Source organism: Rutidosis leptorrhynchoides, chromosome 9 (assembly GCF_046630445.1).
Source record: "Rutidosis leptorrhynchoides isolate AG116_Rl617_1_P2 chromosome 9, CSIRO_AGI_Rlap_v1, whole genome shotgun sequence".
NCBI lineage: Eukaryota > Viridiplantae > Streptophyta > Magnoliopsida > Asterales > Asteraceae > Rutidosis > Rutidosis leptorrhynchoides.
Window position 1 is genome coordinate 47,950,828 of NC_092341.1, and position 13,808 is coordinate 47,964,635.

Here is a 13,808-nt window from a genome sequence, read left to right on the forward strand (position 1 = left end):
ATCATCATCCAGACAACCTAAAAACGAACCACAGCCAGAAATGCAATATGAGCCACAATATGAACCAGAACCTGAACATGAACAACAACAAGAACAACAATATAATAATGATCAACACATACCATATTATGATCCGGAACAAGAATATGTTAATGCCTACGTACAATTTCCGATTCATCCAATAATAGAACACCCAACGATTCATGAAGAGCTGTTGCATCCCAATTTAAGATTTGATCGAAGCTGGAGAGCTTACCCGACGTACCAAAGTAACAAATTTAAACTGGTAACGAAAAATGTAGAAGTACCGAGGGTAATCGATTGGGAGCCTTTGGAAAGGGTCCAACTAGCTAACCCAGTTAGACTGCTACTGATCCAAAGGTATGGGAACTCTTCTTTTCCTGATTGGGAACATTTATTCACCATTCGTAGGCCTGTATATAAGGAATGGTGTGTTGAGCTTATGAGTACTATATCACTTGATACGGATGTAGTTAGGTTAGACGATAGGAATTTTCTTAGATTTTTACTTGGCCGTAGGATGTATAGGATGTCCATGCTGGACATGGCCAGGGCTTTACAGATTTATACTCACGCTGAATTATTATTGCCTGATTGTACAAATTTGATTTGTCATGGTGAAAGGGTAGATAGAAATTTTGACGCTGATGCCGTCTGGAGGCGTATGTCAAATTATAATGTTTTTACGCGGGGGGGACGACACTCCTATTTAGATATTAACAAAGCAGAGCTTCGTATTATACATAGATTTTTAGCTAATTCGATTACACAAAGAGGTAACAACAAGGAGAAAATGACCTTACACGATTTATTTTACCTTAAGTGTATTCAAAACACTAGAAGATTTGTTAATATCCCCTACTGTGTTGGTTTTTATCTGTCCAAAATGGTGGACGGTATACAGGACGGGGGAATAATAGGAGGAGGTATTTTTATTACTCTCATTGGAGAGTATTTAGGTGTAGATAGGGATCAAGGGGGTCCACTGATGGTGTGTAGGGAACAGGATGATACTTTAGGATTGCGGGTCTATTAAGGTACAAAGGTATTAAAGAGCAGACGCAATCAGGCAGCACCATATCAGGGCCCTCATCCACAGGTAGAGAGAGGTTTAGATGAGGAAATGGAGGAAGCGGATTGAAATGTCCCGTTCTTATTGATTAAAAACGTTCCATATTAATTGATTTCGTTGCGAGGTTTTGACCTCTATATGAGACGTTTTTCAAAGACTGCATTCATTTTAAAACAAACCATAACCTTTATTTCATCAATAAAGGTTTAAAAAGCTTTACGTAGATTATCAATAATGATAATCTAAAATATCCTGTTTACACACGACCATTACATAATGGTTTACAATACAAATATGTTACAACAAAATAAGTTTCTTGAATGCAGTTTTTACACAATATCATACAAGCATGGACTCCAAATCTCGTCCTTATTTAAGTATGCGATAGCGGAAGCTCTTAATAATCACCTGAGAATAAACATGCATAAAACGTCAACAAAAATGTTGGTGAGTTATAGGTTTAACCTATATATATCAAATCATAATAATAGACCACAAGATTTCATATTTCAATACACATCCCATACATAGAGATAAAAATCATTCATATGGTGAACACCTGGTAACCGACATTAACAAGATGCATATATAAGAATATCCCCATCATTCCGGGACACCCTTCGGATATGATATAAATTTCGAAGTACTAAAGCATCCGGTACTTTGGATGGGGTTTGTTAGGCCCAATAGATCTATCTTTAGGATTCGCGTCAATTAGGGTGTCTGTTCCCTAATTCTTAGATTACCAGACTTAATAAAAAGGGGCATATTCGATTTCGATAATTCAACCATAGAATGTAGTTTCACGTACTTGTGTCTATTTTGTAAATCATTTATAAAACCTGCATGTATTCTCATCCCAAAAATATTAGATTTTAAAAGTGGGACTATAGCTCACTTTCACAGATTTTTACTTCGTCGGGAAGTAAGACTTGGCCACTGGTTGATTCACGAACCTAAAACAATATATACATATATATCAAAGTATGTTCAAAATATATTTACAACACTTTTAATATATTTTGATGTTTTAAGTTTATTAAGTCAGCTGTCCTCGTTAGTAACCTACAACTAGTTGTCCACAGTTAGATGTACAGAAATAAATCGATAAATATTATCTTGAATCAATCCATGATCCAGTGTATACGTATCTCAGTATTGATCACAACTCAAACTATATATATTTTGGAATCAACCTCAACCCTGTATAGCTAACTCCAACATTCACATATAGAGTGTCTATGGTTGTTCCGAAATATATATAGATGTGTCGACATGATAGGTCGAAACATTGTATACGTGTCTATGGTATCTCAAGATTACATAATATACAAAAAAGTTGATTAAGTTATGGTTGGAATAGATTTGTTACCAATTTTCACGTAGCTAAAATGAGAAAAATTATCCAATCTTGTTTTACCCATAACTTCTTCATTGTAAATCCGTTTTGAGTGAATCAAATTGCTATGGTTTCATATTGAACTCTATTTTATGAATCTAAACAGAAAAAGTATAGGTTTATAGTCGGAAAAATAAGTTACAAGTCGTTTTTGTAAAGGTAGTCATTTCAGTCGAAAGAACGACGTCTAGATGACCATTTTAGAAAACATACTTCCACTTTGAGTTTAACTATAATTTTTGGATATAGTTTCATGTTCATAATAAAAATCATTTTCTCAGAATAACAACTTTTAAGTCAAAGTTTATCATAGTTTTTAATTAACTAACCCAAAACAGCCCGCGGTGTTACTACGACGGCGTAAATCCGGTTTTACGGTGTTTTTCGTGTCTCCAGGTTTGAAATCATTAAGTTAGCATATCATATAGATATAGAACATGTGTTTAGTTGATTTTAAAAGTCAAGTTAGAAGGATTAACTTTTGTTTGCGAACAAGTTTAGAATTAACTAAACTATGTTCTAGTGATTACAAGTTTAAACCTTCGAATAAGATAGCTTTATATGTTTGAATCGAATGATGTTATGAACATCATTACTACCTTAAGTTCCTTGGATAAACCTACTGGAAAAGTGAAAAATGGATCTAGCTTCAACGGATCCTTGGATGGCTCGAAGTTCTTGAAGCAGAATCATGACACGAAAACAAGTTCAAGTAAGATCATCACTTGAAATAAGATTGTTATAGTTATAGAAATTGAACCAAAGTTTGAATATGATTATTACCTTGTATTAGAATGATAACCTACTGTAAGAAACAAAGATTTCTTGAGGTTGGATGATCACCTTACAAGATTGGAAGTGAGCTAGCAAACTTGAAAGTATTCTTGATTTTATGTAACTAGAACTTGTAGAATATATGAAGAACACTTAGAACTTGAAGATAGAACTTGAGAGAGATCAATTAGATGAAGAAAATTAAAGAATGAAAGTGTTTGTAGGTGTTTTTGGTCGTTGGTGTATGGATTAGATATAAAGGATATGTAATTTTGTTTTCATGTAAATAAGTCATGAATGATTACTCATATTTTTGTAATTTTATGAGATATTTCATGCTAGTTGCCAAATGATGGTTCCCACATGTGTTAGGTGACTTACATGGGCGGCTAAGAGCTGATCATTGGAGTGTATATACCAATAGTACATACATCTAAAAGCTGTGTATTGTACGAGTACGAATACGGGTGCATACGAGTAGAATTGTTGATGAAACTGAATGAGGATGTAACTGTAAGCATTTTTGTTAAGTAGAAGTATTTTGATAAGTGTATTGAAGTCTTTCAAAAGTGTATAAATACATATTAAAACACTACATGTATATACATTTTAACTGAGTCGTTAAGTCATCGTTAGTCGTTACATGTAAGTGTGTTTTGAAACCTTTAGGTTAACGATCTTGTTAAAAGTTGTTAACCCAATGTTTATAATATCAAATGAGATTTTAAATTATTATATTATCATGATATTATCATGTATGAATATCTCTTAATATGATATATATGCATTAAATGTCTTTACAACGATAATCGTTACATATATGTCTCGTTTAAAAATCATTAAGTTAGTAGTCTTGTTTTTACATATGTAGTTCATTGTTAATATACTTAATGATATGTTTACTTATCATAGTATCATGTTAACTATATATATATCCATATATATGTCATCATATAGTTTTTACAAGTTTTAACGTTCTTGAATCACCGGTCAACTTGGGTGGTCAATTGTCTATATGAAACATATTTCAATTAATCAAGTCTTAACAAGTTTGATTGCTTAACATGTTGGAAACATTTAATCATGTAAATATCAATCTCAATTAATATATATAAACATGGAAAAGTTCGGGTCACTACACGGATGACATTAGGGATGTCATTAGGGAGGCTGTTACTGACGTTTACCAGTGTATAGATGAGGTAGAAATGACAAACGAGGCTAGACATAGTCAGTACGAGCAGTGGCATGCCGAGAATGTGTACGAGCATTCCAGGCAACGACAGCATGATAGATGACACTATCATCAGCATCAGATCATGATCCAGCTATCATCTCAGGTACCAAATAACTACGTACCGACCCGACCTGCTTACTATCCGCCACACCAGCCCGATATGTGACCACCATTTACTCTCTACGACCCCAACCAATCCTATCAGTACACCTATAACCAACCGTGGAACCTGACCGACGACATGAACTGGAACCCCTATCCAGATTGATACAGTTCCCGTTGGTGATTTTTATCTTTTATTATTTTTATTTACTTATGTTTAAAACATATAATATTGTGATACTTTTATGTAATTTTTAATATTTTTTTTTGTTACTAATATTTCATATTTATAATTTGAAAGTGGGATGTTAAGTCCCATTTCAAATTACCATGCATGTTATTATTTGTATGTATGTATATTGTCAATTGTACACAACAGGGTAAAACAGCAAACTTTCAAAGACTGGCATTAAGTTCAGCAAAAGCTACTAATTTTGACGACAAAACGAAAAACAAATGTGATGTAACAACAATACGGAATGAACAAATGATGTGCACCATTTATCATTCAACAAACAAACGCCAATATGTTTGGAAACTTTGGTAAAATTTAATCATTTTTCTACGCTAATCACCCTCAATAATTTAGATTGTACTGATTTCTTGCAAATGAGGGCATTGCAAGATCTTAAGTGTGGGAAGGGGTTAAATTCTTTCCCTTTTTATACATATTTATGAACGATAAAACTAGGTGTTAACACCGAAATTATTGTTACCTCGGAAATGACATAAATTGAGAAACAACTCAAAACGCTTGAATTCATTTAAAATGGAATAGAGGAAAATAAAAAGGCAAGAAAGGAAAATAAAAGCCAAGTGTGGGAAAAATTTACCAAGTTATTTAAAACATATATCACATATTTTTGTACAAATAATTGAAGATACTTTTGTTTTGGACAATTTTATCAGTTTTACCCAATTTCTTATAATATATTTAAAAGAAATATGCCACTTGATTTAAAAGGAAGTAAAGTCTTCCGAGAAAAAGACACGCGCTTCTTGATTTAGGTCAGGAAGTTGTCGTCCAGATCAGTTGTAGAGTCTATGAAAAACCTTGAAAAGTTTTCTCGAAAATCAGCTGGAAATCCACGGGCCTCAGCATCAAACAGGGTCGTCAAGTGGTCAGACTTATCCTAACCATAAGAGGATCTGTCTCGTACAATGGGGGGCACTGTGCAAATTAGCTTATAAGACTAATGAATCAGATCCCCAGAAAGGATAATCTCCTTAAAGATCAAAAATCAGCTTTTAAGCCTGATATTACTCAATCCTTGAGATTGACCTTAAAGATTGAGAATTACAAACTCATGGAATTCGATGATATCTAAACTCGAGCTTGAACGAGAAAATATTTTGATCAAAATTACAAGCTGATTTGTTTTCTGAAACCCTATTTTCAATGCGTTCATTACCATTGAACGTAAAATTCTAAGAATTCACCGGAATTCATTAGGTCACCTGAACCAAATCGGGTGTCAACCGTAAGAACGGTGGTTGCATAGCATGGTCAAAGACAGGACCTTGTGCCAGACCAAAAAATTATAGGGTGATCTTTACTATTGCTCCTACAAAGGATAGTAATTGCATCCGACACGATATAGACCATAATCAAAAGCATGTCACGGGACATTGCCTTAACAGTTGCTTGTTCAACGCTTTCCTTTACAACCGGACGGTAGTTTACTGAAAGGTAATATACGGAGCAAGTATACTGGACGTGTTACTTTCTCAATACAAGGTTAGCAAGTGGGTGACACAAAACCGCAAGTTTTGAGCTAAAATTTTCAAATCTAAAACCCACAAAACCCACAAAAACATTTTACAAACACCGGTGAAGGGTTATTCCGGAAAACTTATCTAGGGTAAATGCTAGATTGAATTTTCAAAAGATCAAATGTTTTCATAAAGATCCAATTTCCTAAAGGATCTAAATTTTTATAGTCATGTGTGACTGTAAACCACAACGTTACTATCATTGTTCATACCGTTGTATTAAAATCACTGATGTACAAAGTGTGAAGAATAAAGAAGTGATTCTAGTAAAGTTATATTCAAGTTCTATATTGCTTGAGGACAAGCAACGCTCAAGTGTGGGAATATTTGATAATGCTAAAAACGAACATATATTTCATAGCATTATCCTTCAAGAAAGACAAGCTTTTGGTTGCAATTGTTCTATTTACAAGTGATATTCGTTTAAATAATAAAAGGTGAAGACAAAAGACAGATTCGACGATTTGAAGACGCAAACGACCAAAAAGCTAAAAAGTACAAAGAACAATCAAAGTAGTTCAATTTATTAATGAGAAACGTTTAAAAGTTACAAGAGTACAAGCCGCAAAACGCAAAGTACAAGATATTAAATAGTACGCAAGGACGTTCGAAAATCCGGAACCGGGACATGAACCAACGATCAACGCGCGACGCAACAGAGCTAAAATGACAAGTCAACTATGCACATGAATATAATATAATATATAAATAATTCTTAAAATTATATATATATTATATTATATATTAAAAACCGTCGGCAAACTAGAAAACAAGAGGATGTGGTCTGATCCAGCTGGCCATGCGATCGCATGGCCTGGAAGCTTTAAAACCATGCGATCGCATGGTTCCCTGTAGCAGGCCACATTCTATAAATTGCAACGTTTTTGGCCGATTTATTTACACAATATTCAATCTCTCTTACTCTCTACGATATATATATATATATATATATATATATATATATATATATATATATATATATATATATATATATATATATATATATATATATATATATATTTTATAATTTTAATTTTAATTTAAGATTAATAATAATAAGGTTATAGTGGCGAATGTTTTAAGTTTGTAAGTCAAAATTCTGTCCGTGTAACGCTACGCTATTATTACTCATTGTAAGTTATGCTCAACCTTTTTAAATTAATGTCTCGTAGCTAAGTTATTATTATGCTTATTTAAATTGAAGTAATCGTGATGTTAGGCTAAATATTAAAGACGGGGTAATTGGGTTTTGGACCATAATTGGGGTTTGGACAAAAGAACGACACTTGTGGAAATTAGACAGTGGGCTATTAATGGGCTTTATATTAACTAAACGATACCTCGTTAATTTAATATAAAGATTAAAATTTGACGTATCTATATATAACCACATACGCTTAATCGGGTACGGTGGGCGGGATATCTATAAATATGAATTATCGTTCATTTACCGGACACGGGAATGGATTAATAGTTAATGGACTCATTAAAACAGTGGTGGATTACATTCAAGGGTAATTGGTGTAATTGTTAACAAAGTAGTAAAACCTTGGATTACACGCAGTCGATAACCTGGTGTATTCATTAAACAAAGTATTAAGACCTTGTTACAGTTCAAATCCCCAATTAGTTGGAATATTTGACTCCGGGTATAAGGATAATTTGACGAAGACTCTCACACTTTATATTTATGACTGATGGACTATTATGGACAAAACCGTATTGACATATCGAATAATCCAGGACAAAGGAAAATTAACTCATGGTAATAAACTAAAATCAACACGTCGAACATCATGATTACGGAAGTTTAAATAAGCATAATTCCTTTATTTTATATCTTATCACACTTTTAATTATCGTACTTTTTAATTATCGCAATTTTATTTATTTATCATCATTTTATTTATCCCACTTTTAATTATCGCAATTTTATTTATCGTCATTTACTTTACGCTTTAAATTAAGTTATTTATATATTTAATATTTTACATTAGTTTTTAATTGTGACTAAAGACATAAAATCGACAAACCGGTCATTAAACGGTAAAAACCCCCCCTTTTATAATAATAATAATAATAATACAACTTATATATATATATATATATATATATATATATATATATATACAAATATAGCGTTAAACTTGTTTATTGTATCCCTGTGGAACGAACCGGACTTACTAAAAACTACACTACTGTACGATTAGGTACACTGCCTATAAGTGTTGTAGCAAGGTTTAGGTATATCCACTCTATAAATAAATAAATAACTTGTGTAAAATTGTATCGTATTTACCTGTGACGAAGCATTGGCTATTACCCCTCGCGGTCCGAATATGGTTGGCTTTGCCGAGAGGCAGGGCTGTAAAATCAGCGTCTGAGGTACGCTCAGTGGTCACCAGGCGGTTAGCTGAGAAGGCACTGAGTGGGATGCATCCCCAACCTTTCAGTTGGTATCAGAGCGGTGGTCTTAGCGAACCAGGTCTTGCATTAGTGTGTCTAACTGATAGTTGTTAGGATGCATTAGTGAGTCTGGACTTCAACCGTGTCTGCATGTCAAAAGTTTTGCTTATCATTTCTTGTTGGAAATTACCTGCTTATCATTCTTAGTCTAGACACGTTTTACTGCATTGATTGCATGAATAGTGTATAGACAAAATTCATATCTTAGCGTATCTGATAATTCAGATCTTAGTGCATCTGTTACTGTAGACTTGCCTGACATATGCCGTAAATTCCTCCGTAGTCTACTAAGTCTTTAGTACTAAAGATATAGATATTCTATGTAGTTAGAATATCATCCAATATTCGAAAATCATTTCTTATCAAAAAATCCTTTATTCACTCGTACGAAATGAAACTCACCACTAGTTCAAGTTCTTCGGAATCCGACAGCTATTCCGACATGGATGTTCACCTAAACTCCGAAAGCAGCGTCACTGAAATGAATCAACGAATCAGCCATCATCAATTCTGGATGAATTGGGCATGGGTTCATAGTTGACTTAATCAATGGAGACGAGAAGAAGGCGATCCTTTCCATCAACCGAATTCACCTATTGGCGAAGAACCTGAAGCACTTACCGGCGGACCTGTTCGTAATACCATTTTCTCTCTTATTTCTAGAGTATCTTGTCATGAATACATAATATCTCAGATTCTAGATCTTATTCATCCGCTCCTCCGAACCGACAATCATCGCGGAATAATAAAAGAAGTCAACGAGCTTCACGCCCAGGTAGTGACTTTGGAGAATATGGTGCAAAGGTTACAAGCACCAGCAATATCACCGGCACCTACAGTACCACCAGTACCACCAGCAACACAAGCCACAACAACATCCGCATCCCACACTTCAACAACACAATCTGTACCTCGAACATCAATGTCATACGCATCATAGATACCAAGTAATACCAACAACAGTAATCGATGAAGTATTGATCCATAACTTCATTGGAGAACCATTCTGCGGCGATTATGCAATCTCTAAAGTTTTAGAGATTATTCATTCTAATTCCAACCGAAAAATCAAATGAATTTAATATCATATTAACTCATTAAATCCATGATTACATCTGAAGAAAATATACATACATATATACATACATATATATATATATATATATATATATATATATATACATGTATTTTTATAAAGAGTGTAATTAAAAATTCCTTTGTACAAATTGTTAATGGTGAAAAATATTTTAACGGGTAGGTAATACTCGAGAAATATTTAGATATCACATTAATAAGTTACACTGTACATTCTTCAATTTAGATTCATCAGTCATTAACAATACTGCCCAAATCCACAGATATACCAATCCGTTCACCACAGAATAACCATTTTCATTCAATTTCATATTTCGATTTTGACCTACTAGAATCCAACAAGTGGCATAATGAAGAAAACATTGGACAAAATAAAATTTGTTAGAAACAAACAAATTAACTATGAGGAAAATTTTATTAAGAATCCACGCTAACAAAATCCTAGCTAACTGTTAATTCCTTATTACATTTTATTTATCGCAACTTTAATTCTCGCAAATTTATTTATCGCCATTTAATTTTCGTTATTTATTTTACGCACTTTAAATATCGGGACACGTATACAAGGTTTTGACATATCATATCGACGCATCTATATATATTATTTGGAATAACCATAGACACTCTATATGCAGTAATGCTCGAGTTAGCTATACAGGGTTGAGGTTGATTCTCAAATAATATATATACTTTGAGTTGTGATCGAGTCTGAGACGTGTATACAATGGGTCACGACACGTATTAATTAATTCGAATATTATATGTCAAACTATATATAAATTGTTGAACTACTAATTGTGGACTACTAACTGTGGACTACTAATATTGGACAATTAAAATGAATTAAAATATTGACTATAACATATGAAACTAAACATTTCTTCAAGTTTGCCACTTGATTTCATCTTAAACCTCGTTTGTATCTTGACGATTACAATCTGCGTTCAAACCTTTCATGATTCTTGAAAACACCTCAATCGAGAGGATGAACCAACCGCACTTCATTTACGGAAGGAAATATTTACGAATATAGATATGCACCTGAAACACTCGGAACCTGAGTAAACATTTAACACGTATCTGTGCTGAAATGTCCCGTTCTTATTGATTAAAAACGTTCCATATTAATTGATTTCGTTGCGAGGTTTTGACCTCTATATGAGACGTTTTTCAAAGACTGCATTCATTTTAAAACAAACCATAACCTTTATTTCATCAATAAAGGTTTAAAAAGCTTTACGTAGATTATCAAATAATGATAATCTAAAATATCCTGTTTACACACGACCATTACATAATGGTTTACAATACAAATATGTTACAACAAAATAAGTTTCTTGAATGCAGTTTTTACACAATATTATACAAGCATGGACTCCAAATCTCGTCCTTATTTAAGTATGCGATAGCGGAAGCTCTTAATAATCACCTGAGAATAAACATGCTTAAAACGTCAACAAAAATGTTGGTGAGTTATAGGTTTAACCTATATATATCAAATCATAATAATAGACCACAAGATTTCATATTTCAATACACATCCCATACATAGAGATAAAAATCATTCATATGGTGAACACCTGGTAACCGACATTAACAAGATGCATATATAAGAATATCTCCATCATTCCGGGACACCCTTCGGATATGATATAAATTTCGAAGTACTAAAGCATCCGGTACTTTGGATGGGGTTTGTTAAGCCCAATAGATCTATCTTTAGGATTCGCGTCAATTAGGGTGTCTGTTCCCTAATTCTTAGATTACCAGACTTAATAAAAAAAGGGCATATTCGATTTCGATAATTCAACCATAGAATGTAGTTTCACGTACTTGTGTCTATTTTGTAAATCATTTATAAAACCTGCATGTATTCTCATCCCAAAAATATTAGATTTTAAAAGTGGGACTATAACTCACTTTCACAGATTTTTACTTCGTCGGGAAGTAAGACTTGGCCACTGGTTGATTCATGAACCTATAACAATATATACATATATATCAAAGTATGTTCAAAATATATTTACAACACTTTTAATATATTTTGATGTTTTAAATTTATTAAGTCAGCTGTCCTCGTTAGTAACCTATAACTAGTTGTCCACAGTTAGATGTACAGAAATAAATCGATAAATATTATCTTGAATCAATCCACGACCTAGTGTATACGTATCTCAGTATTGATCACAACTCAAACTATATATATTTTGGAATCAACCTCAACCCTGTATAGCTAACTCCAACATTCACATATAGAGTGTCTATGGTTGTTCCGAAATATATATAGATGTGTCGACATGATAGGTCGAAACATTGTATACGTGTCTATGGTATCTCAAGATTACATAATATACAATACAAGTTGATTAAGTTATGGTTGGAATAGATTTGTTACCAATTTTCACGTAGCTAAAATGAGAAAAATTATCCAATCTTGTTTTACCCATAACTTCTTCATTTTAAATCCGTTTTGAGTGAATCAAATTGCTATGGTTTCATATTGAACTCTATTTTATGAATCTAAACAGAAAAAGTATAGGTTTATAGTCGGAAAAATAAGTTACAAGTCGTTTTTGTAAAGGTAGTCATTTCAGTCGAAAGAACGACGTCTAGATGACCATTTTAGAAAACATACTTCCACTTTGAGTTTAACTATAATTTTTGGATATAGTTTCATGTTCATAATAAAAATCATTTTCTCAGAATAACAACTTTTAAGTCAAAGTTTATCATAGTTTTTAATTAACTAACCCAAAACAGCCCGCGGTGTTACTACGACGGCGTAAATCCGGTTTTACGGTGTTTTTCGTGTCTCCAGGTTTTAAATCATTAAGTTAGCATATCATATAGATATAGAACATGTGTTTAGTTGATTTTAAAAGTCAATTTAGAAGGATTAACTTTTGTTTGCGCACAAGTTTAGAATTAACTAAACTATGTTCTAGTGATTACAAGTTTAAACCTTCGAATAAGATAGCTTTATATGTATGAATCGAATGATGTTATGAACATCATTACTACCTTAAGTTCCTTGGATAAACCTACTGGAAAAGTGAAAAATGGATCTAGCTTCAATGGATCCTTGGATGGCTCGAAGTTCTTGAAGCAGAATCATGACACGAAAACAAGTTCAAGTAAGATCATCACTTGAAATAAGATTGTTATAGTTATAGAAATTGAACCAAAGTTTGAATATGATTAATACCTTGTATTAGAATGATAACCTACTATAAGAAACAAAGATTTATTGAGGTTGGATGATCACCTTACAAGATTGGAAGTGAGCTAGCAAACTTGAAAGTATTCTTGATTTTATGTAACTAGAACTTGTAGAATATATGAAGAACACTTAGAACTTGAAGATAGAACTTGAGAGAGATCAATTAGATGAATAAAATTGAAGAATTAAAGTGTTTGTAGGTGTTTTTGGTCGTTGGTGTATGGATTAGATATAAAGGATATGTAATTTTGTTTTCATGTAAATAAGTCATGAATGATTACTCATATTTTTGTAATTTTATGAGATATTTCATGCTAGTTGCCAAATGATGGTTCCCACATGTGTTAGGTGACTTACATGGGCTGCTAAGAGCTGATCATTGGAGTGTATATACCAATAGTACATACATCTAAAAGCTGTGTATTGTACGAGTACGAATACGGGTGCATACGAGTAGAATTGTTGATGAAACTGAACGAGGATGTAATTGTAAGCATTTTTGTTAAGTAGAAGTATTTTGATAAGTGTATTGAAGTCTTTCAAAAGTGTATAAATACATATTAAAACACTACATGTATATACATTTTAACTGAGTCGTTAAGTCATCGTTAGTCGTTACATGTAAGTGTTGTTTTGAAACCTTTAGTTT